This window comes from Leptonychotes weddellii, chromosome 3 (genome assembly GCF_054177405.1).
Source record: "Leptonychotes weddellii isolate Sample4059 chromosome 3, ASM5417740v2, whole genome shotgun sequence".
Classification (NCBI taxonomy): domain Eukaryota; kingdom Metazoa; phylum Chordata; class Mammalia; order Carnivora; family Phocidae; genus Leptonychotes; species Leptonychotes weddellii.
Genome location: NC_138371.1, coordinates 25448463 through 25466084, shown reverse-complemented (window position 1 = coordinate 25466084; position 17622 = coordinate 25448463). Strand labels below are relative to the sequence as shown.

Sequence of the window (17622 nt, the reverse complement as noted above, 5' to 3'; positions counted from 1 at the left end):
ATCATATAAAGTTGTTGCATATTATTAACTACATTCCCTATGTTGTACACTGTATCACTGCTTATTTTATAAGTTTGTATCTTTTAATCTCCTTCCCCTCTATTATCCCTCACCCCATGCCACTCCCCTCTGTCAATCACCCTATTCTCTGTATCTACGAGTCTGTTTGTTTTATTTTGTTTTTTTAAAGATTCCACATATAAGTGAAATCATATGGTATGTGTCTTTCTCTGTCTTATTTCATTTAGTATTATACCCTCTAGGTCCATCCATGTTGTTGCAAATGGCAAAGTTTCCATTCTTTTTTATGGCTGGGTAATATTCCATTGTATGCATATACTACCTCTTCTTTATCCATTCGTCTACTGATAGACATTTAGGTTGCTTTCCTATCTTGGCTACTGTAAATAAGGCTGCAATGAATATAAGGGTGCATATTCTTTTCAAATTAGTTTTTTTTTTTTAAGATTTTATTTGAGAGAGAAAGAGAGAGAGCATGGGGGGGGGAGGGTCAGAGGGAGAAGCAGACTCCCTGCCGAGCAGGGAACCCAATGTGGGACTCGATCCTGGGACTCCAGGATCATGACCTGAGCCAAAGGCAGTCGCCCAACCAACTGAGCCATCCAGGCGCCCTCAAATTAGTTTTTTTCTGTGGATAAATACCCAGAAGTGGAGTTGCTGGATTGTATGTTTTTAGTTTTATTTTTAATTTTTTGAGGAACCCCCATACTATTTTCCATGGTGACTACAGCAAATTACATTCCCTTTTCCCCACATCCTCACCAACATTTTACTTGTCTTTTTTTTTTTTTTTTTAAAGATTTCATTTATTTATTTGACAGAGAGAGACACAGCGAGAGAGGGAACACAAGCAGGGGGAGTGGGAGAGGGAGAAGCAGGCTTCCCACGAAAGAGGGAGCCTGATGCGGGGCTCGATCCCAGGACCCTGGGATCATGACCTGAGCTGAAGGCAGATGCTTAACGACTGAGCCACCCAGGTGCCCCTCTAACTTGTCTTTTTGATACTAACCATTCTGACAGGTGTGAGTGATATCTCACTGTGGTTTTGATTTACATTTCCCTGATGATTAGTGATGTTGAGCATCTTTTCATGTGTCTGTTGGCCCTCTTTGGAGAAATGTCTTCAGATCCTTTGCCTATTTTTTAAATTGGTTTATTTTTATATTGAATTGTGAGGTCTTTATATATCTTGGATATTAACCCTTTATCAGTTATGTCATTTGCAAATATATTTTCTCATTCAGTAGATTACCTTTCCATTTTGTTGATGGTTTTCTTCACTGTGCAAAAGCTTTTTAGTCTGATGTAGTCCCATTTGAGTTTTTTTTGTTTGTTTTGGGTTTTTTTTTTTTTTTTTTGCTTTTGTTGCCCTTGGTTGAGGAGACAGATCCAAAGAAATATTGCTAAGACCAATGTCTAAGAACCTACTGCCTATGTTTCCTTCTAGGAGTCCCATGGTTTCAGGTCTTACATTTAAAAGTCTTTATTTTGAATCTATTTTGTATTTGATATAAGAAAATGGTCCAGTTTCATTCTTTTGCATGTCGTTGTCCAGTTTTCCCAACACCATTTATTGAAGATATTCTTTTCCTCATTGTATGTTCTTGCCTCCTTTGTTGAACATTAACTGAACATATAAGCATGGGTTTATTTCTGGACTTTTCTAGTCTGTTCCATTAATTAATGTGTCTGTTTTTGTGCCACTGCCATAGTATTCTGATTACAATAGCTTTGTAGGATAGTGGGATATCAGGGCGTGATGCCTTCAGCTTTTTCTTCCTTCTCTAGATTGCTTTGGCTCTTCAGGGTCTTTTGTAGTTCCATACAAATTTTAGGATTATTTGTTCTAATTTTGTGAAAAATACCATTAGTATTTTCATAGGGATTCTGCTGAATCTGTAGATCAGAGCTAGTAGATTTGGATAGTACGGACATTTTAATAATATTAATTCTTCCAGTCCATGGTATGTCTTTCCATTTATTTGTGTCATCTTCAATTTCTTTCATCAGTGTTTTACAGTTTTCAGCATATAGGTCTTTCATTTCCTCAATTAAATTTATTCCTAGGTATTTTATTCTCCTTGATGCAATTGTAACAAGTGCAATTGTTTTCCTCATTTCTTTCTGATAGTTTTATTAGTGTATAAAAATCCAAGAGATTTCTGTATATTAATTTTGTATCCTGCAACGGTACTGAATTCATTTATTAGTTCAAATAGTTTTTTAGTGGAGTCGTTAGGGGTTTCCATATATGGTGTCATGTTATTTGCAAATAGTCACAGTTTTACTTACTCTTCTCCAATTTGGATGCCTTCTATTTCTTTTTCTTAAATGACTGTTGTAGCTAGGACTTCCAATACTATGTTGAATAAAAGTGGTGAGAGTGGCATCTTTGTCTTGTGCCTGATCTTAGAGGAAAAGATTTTAGCTTTTCACCATTGAGTATGATGTTAGTTGCCGGTTTGTCATATATGGCCTTTATGATGTTGAGATGTGTTCCCTCTATACCCACTTTGCTGTGTTTTTATCATAAGTAGATGTTTAATAATTTTGTCATGCTTTTTCTGCATCTATTGAGATATAATTTTTATCCTTCTGTTAATGTGGTATATCAAGTTGATTGATTTTGTGGATATTGAACCATCCTTGAGTTTCTGGAATAAATCCCACTTGATCACTGCATATGATACTTTCAATGTATTATTGAATTTGGTTTGCTAATATTTTGTTGAGGATATTTGTGTGTTCATCATGTTCATCAGCAATATTGACCTGTAATTTTCTTTTTTTAGAATGTCTTTGGTTTTGGTATTAGGGTAATGCTGGCCTCATAGAGTGCATTTGGAAGTGTTCCTTCTCTTCAATTTTTTGGGACTAATTTGAGAAGGATCAGTGTTAATGCTTCTTTAATGTTTGGTAGAATTTACCAAAATAGCCATCTGGTACTGGACTTTTATTTGTTGGGAGTTTTTTCATTACTGATTCAATTTCAGTATTAGAACTGGTCTGTTCAGATTTTATATTTCTTCTTGATTCAGTCTTGGAAGACTGGGTGTGTCTAGGAATTTATCCTGACCTTTGATTCTAATGTAATCCAAGGTGCTATGAGTACCATGTAGTGGCCCAGGCCTGAGGACCAGGGCATCAGGTTTCTTGCATAAGCTGTGTTCCTCACAAGCTGTGTCATCTCAGGCAAGTCTTAAACCCATGTAGCTTCAGCTTCTTCACTGTTTAATAAAGATGAATGAATACAATGTCTTTAAATATCTTTCCAGTTCTGTGCCTCAATTAATAGATTTTGGAGTTGAGAAAATTGATTGGTGTGGCAACCTGTGTGTCTTTGTCTAGAGGCTTCTATGGCTTTTATTAATGGGGACAATTGTGCTGAATATCACAGTAATGAACTATCCTCTTATATATACAGTGATGAATTTTAGATAGGTACAGATGGGAATAATGGGACGAAATATTTCACATTGGTAATCTCTGACAAAGTCTAATATCTTTAACTGCTGTCAGTTCACAGCATCTGGATAAATGACAGTGAATGGGAAACAACAGTGGATTATGGGCAAGCAGATAGGTACCAAAGTGTTGATGGTCAGAACCCTCCCCTACCAACACACATACATTACCCAAACAAAACTCATGGTGCTTGCTAGCAGTTTTTCTCTGTCTTATGTGATACTATGCAATCTTTTTGTACCCTAAAGGGAAGAAACAACCAGTTTATTCAATTAACATTTAGGATTGTCCACTATATACCAAGCACTGTGCTGGGCATCAGGTAGATAATTATGAATAAGATAGTCCCAGTAATGAGTTCAAGGAGCATTAAGTCAACTGAGGAAAAGATATATAAACTGATAACTGAGAATGATAAATTATGCACAGGATACATCCTTTTAGAATGGCCTAGCATGTTGGATCCCAACCGTGGCTGCCTATTACAATCACTTGGGGTGGCTCAGTTGGTTAAGTGTCTGCCTTCAGCCCAGGTCATGATCCCAGGGTCCTGGGATCAAGCCCCACATCGGGCTCCCTGCTCAGGGGGGAGTCTGCTTGTACCTCTCCCTCTGCTCCCGCTAGTGCTCTCTCTCTTGCTCACTCTCTCTCAAATAAATAAATAAAATCTTTTAAAAAAAGAAAAAAATAAAATCACTTGGGGGAGCTTTTAGAAATAACAGGGCATAAGCATGGGTAGAACCCAGAGATCAGTGTTAAACAAAACAAAAACTCTCCTGGTGATTAGTGCAGCCAAGGTTTAGAACCACTGGCCTAATATCTAGCTCACTGGGAAAGTCCTTCAATTAAGTATGCATTATTGGACAAATCCTAGAGGCTAAACCATTCATCCTTCCACTCATCCATCTATCCATCCAATACTGATTAAGTACACTATGTGCCGGTCCCTGTACTAAGCCACTGAAGAAAGGGCATTGAACCTATTAAAGTCCTTCCCCCATGGAGGCCTCGGGCAGGCATATGCTAGTTTGGAGTTCTCCTGGGAAGTATGACAGGCTCTGAAGAATTCTGCTGAAAAGCCCTGTTTCATCCACAGAAATGAGAATAGACCTAGTGCCAAAGCCCTTATATTCTGGGAAATACAGTACAGTACCTGAGGCTGAGCTCCCTTCCACTCTAATGCTTCAGGGTCGCACCTTTGGTAGGAAGTGGGTGCACATTCCAAGCCCAGCTGGCAGGATATAGGGCAAGTGCCTACTCCTCCAAGTGAGAATAAGCTTCCCTATCACAGAGAGGCTCCCTGTTGTAGAAGGTGGAGCACTTCCATTTCCAAAAACACACATATAAGACAGAGATGATCAAGAGATCTATTCCTCATGGCACCCTTTAGTATTAAGCACCAATAACAGTAAAAGGAGCCACAGTGGGCTGGGCACTTGACATACATCATTTCATTTAATTCTCAGAGCTGCCCGGCATGTTAAGTACAACCTCCATTTTGCATAAGAAAAAACTGATGCTCAGAGGCAAAGACTAATTTGCCCAAAGTCACAAAGCTGGGATTTAAGGCCAGGACTTCCTGACTCCAAAGGCCTGTTTTCCTTCCACTTTCTTGAAGGTGGGGGTAGAGGAAGGAGGGAGGGAGGCAGGCTGGCCATCTAATTTAGCTATACAGTGCATGTCTCTTCCAGGTAGATGTTTATTACTGTTTAGGCCAGTAGCAATATAGAGCCATTGGTGCTTTTTTTAAGCAGGAAAGTGACACTGATATACTTTGTCATGCCTATTTTCTGAAGGCAGTAGAGAAGGTGGACAGACTGCAGGCAGGGATAGTCCTGACAGGTATTTGAGAGTCTATTCTAGGATAATCACAGGAGGATGGTGGGGGAGGGGGGGCAGGATAGATAATACAAGAGACCTTTTGGAAGAAGAACTGACAATGTTTAGAATTAGTGAAACAGGGGGTGCCTGGGTGGCTCAGTCGGTTAAGCGTCTGCCTTCGGCTCAGGTCATGATCCCGGGGTCCTGGGATCGAGCCCCGCATCGGGCTCCCTGCTCAGTGGGGAGCCTGCTTCTCCCTCTGCCTTGCTGCTCCCCCTGCTTGTGCTCTCTTTCTCTCTGACAAATAAATAAATAAAATCTTAAAAAAAAATTCGTGAAAGAGGAGAGGGGAAACAAAGGTGACTGACGTATCTAGCTTGGGTGACAGGATGGTGATGTCACTGGCCTACACAGGGCAGGCTGTCAGGGAAGGGGATAAAAAATTGAGTTTCATAAGTGCTGACTATGAAGTGCTTGTAGGCGGGGCAGGAAGTATGGCCCTTGGAAATGTGGGATGGGAGCGATGTGGAATACTCAGGGGGCACTGCTGCTATCAGCACAAAGGTGACAGTTAAAGCTGTGGGAATGGATGCAATGGACCTAGGAGGGAACGGGAAGGGGGCTGAGCAGGGACAGAGGTTCTTTGTCGTTATTTGTTTACTTTGTGCTGCCTGGAATTCTCTGAAGTATACACTTTGCTGTTCTGCAATTTTTCTCCTGCTTGAAAAATTCTGCTTTGAAAATAACCAAGATGTTCACATGTACTTGGGTTTCTAACATTTCCTCTATTTGTGAAATGTTTGTACCCTCATACCCTTCACTTGGTTACCCCTAATGTTAACATCTTACACAACCCACAGTGCATTGACCAAAAACTCAGAAATGAAGCATTAGGTAAATTATAGACTTTATTCAGATTTCACCAATTGTTTTGCTAATGTCCTTTTTTTCTATTCAAGGATCCAATCTGAAATACAACATTGCATTTATATATATAAATAATTTATAAACATATAAAAATATAAATATATATATTTTATAATATATGTAAATGCAATGTATTCCAGATTGGATTTATATATTATAAAATATATATAGCTTTATATATAGATATATATAAATGTAAAGTTTAAGCATTTGCAAGAAATTGAGTTTGTGCAGAACATATGTGCTGAACAGGAAACCTAGGAGAGTCTTAGAGTGGGGCACGTAGGATAGCGACGTACGATAATCTAATACAGGGACACAGGACATTTGAACATGGTTCAGTGGGAGGAATAATCTTCCAACAATGATTGCTTAATAACGAAATCCCTTAAATAAAGTACATCAAGAGCAGTGTGGCACAAGGGCTAAGACATGGAGACAGAGTGAATCAAGTAAGTAGGCTGGAAAATCATTTCAAGATTAGCTTCTGCCTCTTCTGTTGGTTTGTCCAAATGGAGGTCAGCAGGAGCTGGGAGAAGGAAAGCAACTGAAATGGACTGTAGCAAGTACAAACACAGGGTAGTGTTCTCTCAGGGCTTTGCCACTTAGTTCTTTCTGCTCTAAAATCCTAAAACCTCTATCACGGAGTACACAGGATATAAAAAATAATTATAAAATTACAAACCAAATCCTACTGGTCTACTCTTACTAGAGTACTACAGCTAGTCAGTTATCCAGTTAACATTTACTGAGTGCGTAAAATAAGCCAGGTGTTGTGTGAAGTGCTGGAGATGAATGGGTCAATGAACACGATTGATGAGCAACAAAGAGAATTTCCATACTAGGCTGGGTCCTTCTTGCTTCCAAACACTGTTCATTAATTAACTCCTCTTCTCACAATAACTCACCAGCTTTGAACACGGTCTGCTGAAGTTATCTATGTATTTATTTAATGTTTCTGTGTATAAATATATTTCACATGTTTGTTTCCTCTCCCCCGAGAAGCACCTTATCTATGGTCTCCTCTCTACCACTTGTCCGTGTCTACCTCTATAATTTACATGAGGTCAGTCATAACAGACACAAAGAACTAGAAAATGCAATATATGTAGGAAAGATAAAAGAACTGAGCTTAGGGTGTCTGGAGAAGATGTGTCCAGGAGATATGGTGGTGGCCATAAAATACACAGGCTTTTAAGACTGGATAATGCCAATCAGCTTTTCTTTTCCCCGAGGACGGAAACTGTAGCACAAAAGCACTGAAGTCAAATATGACAATAAATTTCCTGAGAGGGAAGACTGAGAGGTATTAAAAGGTATCTCTTATAGTGATGCTTTTTAATGTAAATAAAAAAAAGAAAATATCCTTCGCAGCTCTTTAGAGGTAGGGACACACTGTTCTGCGTGGAAGAGGTAAGGGTTTTGGAGGCAGAGCCAGATGACTTCAGGCTTACTTCCCACCGCCTGCCATCTTCAAGGCAGACGGAGTTTGCAAGACACTCTTTGAATATCTCCTTTAGGCAGACCATCCACAGGGGAAGCACAGGGTAAATAACATAAAAGCCAAGCCCAGGAAAGCACCTGCAACTTCTCATTTGGGTGACGCCAAGGGCTTTTCCCTGCTGTGGTTGAGATGTACAAGTTGGCTCATCCAACCAAGCTCTTTAGCGAATGGAGGGAACGAGCAGGAACTCTGAGGAGCGGTTCCCCTTACACTATGAGTAGTAAAGGGGGTTGTGGAGAATCTGCAGGCCCAGTGTGTGCTCAGGGAGCATTTAAGTGCCTCAGGCAGAGCTGATGAGGCAGGACAGGACTCTGCAGAGGATGCAGAGAAGAACTCACAGCCACTTCAGGGACTGCTGGGGGAGCCATTCATGTCTGGGAGGCAAAGCCTAGCATCCCTTAAGATAGTCATGTCAGCATTAATTTTACTATTAACGTATTCAATAAAGAATGATTATTTGCATTTTGTCAGAAAACACAACTTGTGATCATCATTATCTCCCAATGAATTTAATGCAAATGAAATCCAACCTTCCAACCTCTGTGGCTTGTCACTGTGGTAAAAACCTAAAATCAGAACCTAAAACCTGCATATATTTCATTGCAATAAATAGACGCTGGGTCCGTAATATGGGACAGGCATTGTGCCAGGCCCTGGAGCTCTGGAGAAGACATGGTTTTTTAACATCAAAGAATATGCAGACAAGTGGGATAAACAGGCAAGTAAGCAAACAGTTCCAGTTCACAATGTGGAGTGCTGAAATCCGCAGACATACAGGTAGAGGTGAAGGAAGCCTGCAGAGCACCTGGTCAGGAAAGGCCTCCGAGAACTGCCCAGGGGTAATCTGAAGAAGTGGAAGGAAGGGTATTCTAGGCAGAGGGAGCAGCATGCGTGAGAGCACAGGGGCCAGTGTGAGGACCATGCTTTCAGGGGACCGGCGGTATGGGCAGATGAAGGAGCTGTGCACGTGTACAAACGGTGAGGTGGAAACTGCAGGGTGTGAGCTCAGGAAGGCAACATGTAGCCAGACATGACAGGCCTTGAATACCTTGCTAAGCATCTACCTCAAAAGAGGTGGGGTGCCACAGAAGTGCAAGAGAATAACACAGTTAGATATCTGACTTAAAAAGAACAATGAAAGCAGAAGGAGATGGGGGAAGAGACAGAGGGATGGATCACTTTTTTGGTAAGTTAGGTGTGAAATGATGGGGGCCTGAACAGAATTTAAATGGTTACCGTGGGGTTGTAGAGAGTGGGCCTACCAGGAGATAGAGTTCTGTAGCAGAATCCACAGTGATGATGACTAACAGGAAGTGAAGGCCAGGAAGGAGCTGGGGATCATTCGGTTTCCAGCTAGGTCAGTAGGAAAATGGCAGTTCCATTTACTGGCATAGGGAATAAGGAAGAGGAATTGTCTTTGGGAACACGGAGTTCAGTTGGGGCAGAGGACTGCAGCTGTCTATAGAGTGTCCAGGTGGAGTTGTCCGTGAGTCCAGGCAGGAGATCTGTGTGCCCTTAGCCTAGAGGTGTTAGGTGAAGCCATGAGAATGAGCCTAGCTCGGGACAACACATATTAGAAAAAGAGAAAAAGACGGGACCCTGGCAGAACCGTATTATTTAGGGAGTAGATGCAGGAAGACTGGGAAAGAGCAGCTGATAGGAGGAAGAAAAAGCAGAAGAGCCAGCATCAGTGAAGTCAAAGAAGGAGAGAATTTCAAGAAGGAAAAAGAGGGTCCATGGCATCCAAGGCAGTGGGGAGGTCAAATAATACGAGTAAGGCTGTCACAAAGCCTGAAAAGTTTGTGCTGGATTTGGCAAACGAAATCATTAGTGACCTTGGACAGGATGATTTCAGGGGAGGAAGAGGGAAGCTAGAATGCAGAGGGGTGGAGGACCATGGATTACTCTTTAAAGAAGTTACCCTTAAAGAAAGGAGAGAAATTGGGCCATGGCTGAAAAAGGATGTAGGACTAAGAAGGGATCCTTTAAAAATAAATAAATAAATAAGAAAATGTATTATTTCAAATAAACTTTTTAACTGTAGCTAACATATTAGTTTCAGGTGTACCACAAAGTGATTCAACCTTACATCATACATCACAAAATAAACACCATAAGTCTAGTCACCATACACAGGTAATACAATATTGACTGTATTTCCTATACTGCACTTCACATCTCTTCAAGTTCTTTATAACTGTTAAGTCTGTACCTTTTAATCCTCTTCGCCTATTTCACCCATCCTTTACCCACCTCCTCTCTAGCAACCACCAATTTATTCTTTGGGTCTGTTTTCATTTTTTGTTTATTCATGTTTTGCTTTTTAGATTCTACATATAAGTGAAATCCTATGGTACTTCTCTTTCTTTGACTTACTTCACTTAGCATACCACCCTCTGCATCCATCCATGTAGTCAAAAATGGCAAGATTTCATTTTTGAAATCAGCTTATGGTTAACTAATATTCCACTGTGTATATCTATATATATCACAGTTTCTTTATCCATTCATCCACTGATAGATACATAGGTTGTTTCCATACCTTGACTACTGTAAATAATGCTGCAATGAACATAGGGGTACATTATCTTTTTCTGTTAGTACTTTTTTCTTCAGATAAATCCCCAAAGTGGAATTGCTCGATCATATGGTTTTTGTTCTATTTTTAATTTTTGGAGGAACCTTTATGCTCTTTTCCATAGTGGTTGCACCAAGTACGTTCCCACCAACGGTGCGTAAGGGATCCCTTTTTTTCTACATCTTCACTAACACTTCATTTCTTGTATTGATACTAGCCATTCTGAAAGGCGAGCCATCTTACTATGGCTTTGGTTTGCATTTCCCTGATGATTAGTGATGTTGAGTATCTTTTCATGTGTCTGCTATCTGTGTATCTTTTTGAAAAAAATGTTTATCTTAGGTCCTTTGTCCATTTTTTAATCAGGTTGGTTTTTTTAATACTAATGAGTTTTTTTATATATTTTGAATATTAATCCCTTATTGATTATATCATTTGTAAGTATCTTCTCCCATTCAGTAGGTTACCTTACCATTTTATTGATAGCTTCCTTTGTTGTGCAAAAGCGTTTTGTTTGATATTGTCCTAATTGTTTATTTTTGCTTTTGTTGTCCTTGCCTGAGGAAACATCCAAAAAAATTTCTTCTAGTGTTGATTATAACTTCTCTCATTTCTGATTTTACTTATTTGAGCCCTCTTTCTTTTATTCTTGATGAGTCTGGCTAAAGGTTTATCAATTTTGCCAGCTCTTAGTTTCATTGATTTTTTCTATTTTCTTAGTCTCTATTTCATTTATTTCTGCTATGATATATATTATTGCCTTCCTTCTATTAATATTGGGTTTTGCTTGTTCTTCTTTTTCTAGTTCCTTTAAATCTAAGGTTAGACTATTTGAGATTTTTGTTTCTTGTGATAGGCCTGTATTGCTATGGACTTTCCTTCTAGAACTGCTTTTGCTGGGTCCCATAGATTTTGGAATGTTGTTTCCATTTTCATTTGTCTCAAGGTATTCTTTAAATTTCCTCTTTGATTTCTTCTCTTTTTTTTTTTTTTAAGATTTTATTTATTTATTTGACAGAGAGAGGCACAGCGAGAGAGGGAACACAAGCAGGGGGAGTGGGAGAGGGAGAAGCAGGCTTCCCGCCGAGCAGGGAGCCCGATGTGGGGCTCGATCCCAGGACCCTGAGATCATGACCTGAGCTGAAGGCAGACGCTTAACAACTAAGCCACCCAGGCACCCCCCTCTTTGATTTCTTTATTGACCCATTGACTGTTTAGTAGCATGTTGTTTAGCCTTTAAGTGTTCGTTTCTTCCAGTTTTTTTTTTGTCATTGATTTCTAGTTTCATACTATTGTGCTTGGAAAAGATGCTTGATAGGATTTCAATCTTCTTAAACCTATTGAGACTTGTTTTGTAGACTAACAAGTGACCTATCCTGGAGAATGTTCCATGTGCACTTGGAAAAAATGTGCATTCTACTGTTTTGGGATGGAATGTTCTACTATATATATATCTGTTAAATCCATCTGGTCTAAGGTGTCATTTAAGGCCACTGTTTCTTTATTTTCTGTCTGGATGATGTATCCACTCATGTTAGGTGGGATGTTAAAGTCCCCTACCACCACTGTATTACTGTCAATTTCTCCCTTTAGGTCTGTTAATATTTGCTTTATATATTTAGGTGCTCCTATGTTGGGTGCATAGATATTTACAAGTGTTCTATCATCTTGTTGGATTGATCCCTTTACCAGTGTGTAATGTCCTTCTTTGTTTTAAAGTCTATTTTGTCTAAAAAAAAAAAAAAATTTAAAAAATCTATTTTGGGAGCACCTGGGTGGCTCAGTCGATAAGCGTCTGCCTTTGGCTTGGGTCATGATCCCGGGGTCCTGGGATCGAGCCCTGCATTGGGCTCCCTGCTCTGCGGGAGGCCTGCTTCTCCCTCTGCCAGTCCCCCTGCTTGTGTTCCCTCTCTCGCTATGTCTCTCTCTGTCAAATGAATAAATAAAATCTAAAAAAAAAACAAAACTATTTTGTCTCATATAAGTACTTGCCACTTCAGCTTTCTTTTTGTTTCCATTTGCATGGAATATCTTTTTCCATTCCCTCCATACTTTCAGTCGGTATGTGCCTTTAGGTCAGAAGTGAGTCTCCTGTAGGCTATATATAGATGCGTCTTGTTTTCTTATCCATTCAGTTACCTTATGTATTTTGATTGGAGCATTTAGTCTATTTACATTTATTTATTTATTTATATTTATCTATTTATTTATTTATTTTAGAGAGGGAGTGCATGCTGGGGGGAGGGGCAAAGGCAAAGGAAGAGAGACAATCTCAACAATACCCTGCTGAGCATGGAGCCCGATTTGGGGCTCCATCCCACAAACTGGAGATCATGACCTGAGCTAAAACCAAGAGTCAGATGCTCAACCAACTGTGCCACCCAGGTGCCCCTAGTCATGTACTTATTGCCATTTTGTTAACTGTTTTCTGGTTGGTTTTGTAGTTGTTCTCTGTTCTTCCTTCTCTTGCTCTCTCCCCTTATGATTTGATGACTTTCTTTAGTGTTATGTTTGGATTCTTTTATCTTTGTTTTTTTGTGTATCTATTACAGGGTTTTGGTTTGTAGTTACCATGAATTTCATATATAACCCCCTATGTATATGGCAGTCTATTTTTTTTTTATCGCAGGTATGTTTTATTTTTATTATTTTTAATTTTATTATGTTAATCACCATACATTACATCATTAGTTTTTGATGTAGTGTTCCATGATTCATTGTTTGTGTATAACACCCAGTGCTCCATTCAATACGTGCCCTCTTTAATACCCATCACCAGGCTAACCCATCTCCCCACCCCCTCCCCTCTAGAACCCTCAGGTTGTTTCTCAGAGTCCATAGTCTCTCATGGTTCGTCTCCCCCTCTGATTCACCCCCCTTCATTTTTCCCTTCCTACTATCTTCTTCTTCTTCTTCTTTTTAAAACATATAATGTATTATTTGTTTCAGAGGTACAGGTCTGTGATTCATCAGTCTTGCACACTTCACAGCACTCACCATAGCACATACCCTCCCCAATGTCTATCACCCAGCCACCCCATCCCTCCCACCTCCCACCACTCCAGCAACCCTGTTTGTTTCCTGAGATTTAGAATTCCTCATATCAATGAGATCATATGATACGTGTCTTTCTCTGATTGACTTATTTCGCTTAGCATAATATCCTCTAGTTCCATCCACGTCGTTGCAAATGGCAAGATTCCGTTTTTTTTTTTTTAATGGCTGCATAATATTCCATTGTGTGTGTGTGTGTGTGTGTGTGTGTGTGTGCGCGCGCACAACTTCTTTATCCATTCATCCATTGATGGACATCTCCCTTAACTAATTATTGTATATAAGTTGATATTATCACTTCTGTTTTTTACCCTTTATACTAGCTTTATAAATGGTCGACCCACTACCTTTACTATATATTTGCTTTTATTAGATTTTTTTCCTTCATAATTTTTTTTCTAGTTATGGCCTTTTCCTTTCCGCTTAAAGAAGTCTCTTTAACATTTCTTATAAGACTGTTTTAGTGGTGATAAACTCCTTAAACTTTTGTTTGTTGGAAAACTTTTTATCTCTCCTTCAATTTTGAATGATAAACTTGGTGGATAGAGTATTCTTGGTTGTAGGCTTTTTCTTTTCAGTCTATATGCCTGAATATATAATGTCACTCCCTCTGGCCTGCAAAGTTCCTACTGAAAAATCATCTGATAATTTTATAGGTACTCCCTTATATGTAACTAGTTGCTTTTCTCTTGCTGCTTTTAAGATTCTCTCTTTAATTTTTGACAATTTTAATTATTATGTCTTGGTGTGGTTCTTTTTAGGTTCATTTTGTTTGGGGCTCTCTGTACCTCCTAGACCTGAATGTCTGTTTCTTTCCCCAGATTAGAGAGGTATCAGCTATTACTTCTTCAAATAAGTTTTCTGCTTCAAAAAGATTCTTAAAGTTGGGAGAGACTTGGGCACATTTATATGCTAAAATGAAGGTGCTAGTACAGGAGAAGCGATAGATAGAAAAGTAGGGATAACTGACAGAGCCTAGCCCTGGAATGGCCTAGAGAAAATGGGATGGGGACCCAGCTGGAAGCTCTTTCAAATATACATATTTGCACACATATGCACACACACATCTCCTGTATTTTCTTGATTTAATTGCTTCAGGTTTATACTAAAATGTTATATAAAAGGTAGTTACTAATTTTTCCAGTGTTCCCTCTAAAAGTCAACATATTGGGAACCCAAAGCTACAAACTACCTGCAAGTAATCTAATTTAGCAGTCCTCTGGTAAACAGGATCTTTGCTACAGAAAGGGTGCTGCTTTTTGCTTTCTGACAAGGCTACTGTGTTTAGGGTTTTCTGTGATTAAGTGACCTTACTGCACTGCAGGGCTACTGACAATCAGATCTGACAGCATTTCTCCAGCAAGCCAACCCTGAGAACAGCCCTGCTCATGCCAATGCAAGTTCATCTGGTCAGTCCTGACATCAGAGCCAAAGGACAAATGTGTTAAGGGAAACTACATTACTGGCAGGTAGCACTATCAAATTCTCAGATACCAAAGAACGATGAAGAAACCTGCTAAAGAATCATGGAAATCAAGTAGCACAATCATTTCTAAGGCCAAAGTTTTCTATTTTACCAAGAAGGTAACTTAGGCTTCATTTATAGGTCGCTCGAATGAGAAAGGTGAGAAAAAAATGAAAATTAACAAAGGAAAAAGGTCATATATGATTCAGAGTCCTTAATATTATGCAGTTGGTACTTGGGGTTAAAAAAGTAAGAGATAATTGCCTAAGAAATCAAAGGCAATGGTCTTTGCAAGAAAGGTAGGGGTCCTCATTCCATTTTGTACTTAGGACACTGAGTCAAATAAATGAAGATTCATTTAACTCAACTAATTTCTGAGGACTTCAATTCAGCCCCCACCAAGGTTTGATGCTCATGAGAGAAGAGGGACTAGGTCATAGATCAGACTCAGAAGTAAGCAGACATCTGGCAGGATTTTGTAAGATTTAATAATATCACCATTTCCCTGAAGCTCAGTTCTTGGAGGTGCACAACTGGCATTTAAAAACCCAATGATTAAAATGTGAAGAAAAAGTTTATAATGGAAATATGTTAGCACATGTAAGAAGTTTTAAAGAAAAGACCCATCTAAACACACACACACACACACACACTCACCCCACCAAAGGAAAACCTCCAATTTTGATTCTAAGTCAGAACTGTCTAAACGAAGAACAGGGATAGAAGAGCATAAAGAATAATTTTAAAAAGAAAACCATTTACTCAGGTAGCATTACTGTGTTTTCCAAGAATATGTGCTCTGGGTTGGGTAATTTGTGCTGAGTTGAGAGGCTTGCAATAGCACCCACACTGAAATCAGTACAAAGCATCGTGAAGCATCCCCAAGGAGATGCAATTTGGTGTTCTTGATATGAGCTGCAAACTCTTCCTGAAATCGCTACATTAGGCTGAATGTGGACAGGAATCATATGTCTAGCCATACTCCCAGCTAATGGAAAAACAATTTTAAATCAAAGGCAGATATTTCGATAGCAACCCATGTAGAAGAAACAAGCTTCGATCATTTCTCTAGATACCTCATTTTGCTAATCTCATTGGCTGAAAAAGTAGCAAGATTGCATCAGACATTATATCTTGGCAGACAGTTATGGGAAATAAGGGCCTCTTTTACCTGCTCATTCAAAAATTGTGCTTAAGTTTCTTAGTAACAATCTAAAGCCTGGAGTAGGAATACTTGGAAGTAATTTTGGTTGTGATTATTCTGGGGTCTGATTATAAGAGTGACAGACTGTATCACAGTTATAGATCCTAGCTGAAAGTCGTAGAGTATTTTTTAACAGTTCCAAGAACTAACACTTTTTTGTTGTCCCTTAGAAAATGATTTTAGATAATTTCTGTATATTTCATTTCCTCAGAATAAGATAAAATCACTTTTTAACTTTCTGAAGGAATTCAGTAAATAAAAAGCTATATGTACATCATAATAAAATTAATACATAACTTGCCAGGATTCTTTTCACAGATTATTAATCTGTTTAGTTTTGAATGACATTGTCTTTTATAGACAGTCTGTAACTCCCTTTTAGAGTGTTGATATTGGCATATGATTTGCTAAATAAGATCTCTGAAGAAAATGAAGGGGGAGGAGCTATAGATCAGGTTAGATGACTTGAAGACCTTAGAAGTTCTAGAAGTCACCCAAGGGAAAGGGAATTCTTAAAGTAGAATGAGAACAGTTGCTTTCATGTGTTTTAGTAGTTTTTGAAGTCCTGATAGATTCATAATTTGTTGAGACTAAAGCCCCAACTGCAGCTAGTGACGCTTTTAATCCACTAACTTGAAAAATAAAGCCACAAAATCTAAGATTAAATCTTACAAAGAACAAAGAGTCCTATTCATTTACTGAACCTAAGAGTTATCTATACACTTAGAGTCCTGCTAATGCTTATTCTTCTAAAATTCAACATTAACTAGTCTTTGTTGGGTAATAATTGTACAATTAGATCTCAAATTTTGCTTATAAGATAGACAGTCCTCCTACGCAGGTCAGGGACATGCCAAGTCATGTCTGTATAGATTGTGTTTTAAGAATTAGGCTGCCCTAAGAGATATGTCTTAATAAGCCAGCCTCCTAAATTAAGCGTATTCAATTCCCAACACCATGCAATCTTTTCTCTTTGTAACAGATAACCCTTATACCTAATATGTCCGATTTTTTTGGGGGGGGGGGAAGTGGGTGGGGGAAGAGGATGTGTTGCTATGAAATGATCTCTCTCAGTTTATTATCAGTTCATACATGCTTTTGGGTACACTAAGTAATATCCTCATTTACTTTTTCCAAGATCAATGTTATGTAGGTATGCTCACACATCAAAGCACCGTTTTTATTTAGTGAATCATGCTTAAGACAAATATTTACTGGCATAAAAAGATGTTCACAGTATACCAAGTGCAATGATTGGGTTAAAAGTAGTATGTACAGTATGAAACCATTTTAATGGGGAAAAAATAGTCTGTGGAGGAAAAAGTCTGAAAAGATATGTACCAAAGTGGTAAGATAACGGATGGCTTTATTTTTGTTTTCTATAATGACCAGTATTTTTTTGTAGTAAGAAAAAAGTAAGTTTGACCAAATTAAGTGGGTGGAATCTTGGGAACTATTTTATTCATTTAGCTAATTTGTTCAACAAATATTGATTAGCCCTCACTATACATCAGGTATGGGTCTAAGCCCTGGGGATACAGCAGTGAACAAAACAGATAAAAAGCCATGACCTTTCGTAGCTT

General features: G+C 38.9%; 1 protein-coding gene across 4 annotated transcripts in view; it reads right to left on the bottom strand.

Annotated features, from left to right (window-relative positions):
• The window catches only part of PLEKHM3 (pleckstrin homology domain containing M3), a 181195-nt gene that overhangs the window by 76610 nt on the left and 86963 nt on the right, over positions 1–17622 (bottom strand). The gene's annotated exons all lie outside the window — the stretch shown is intronic.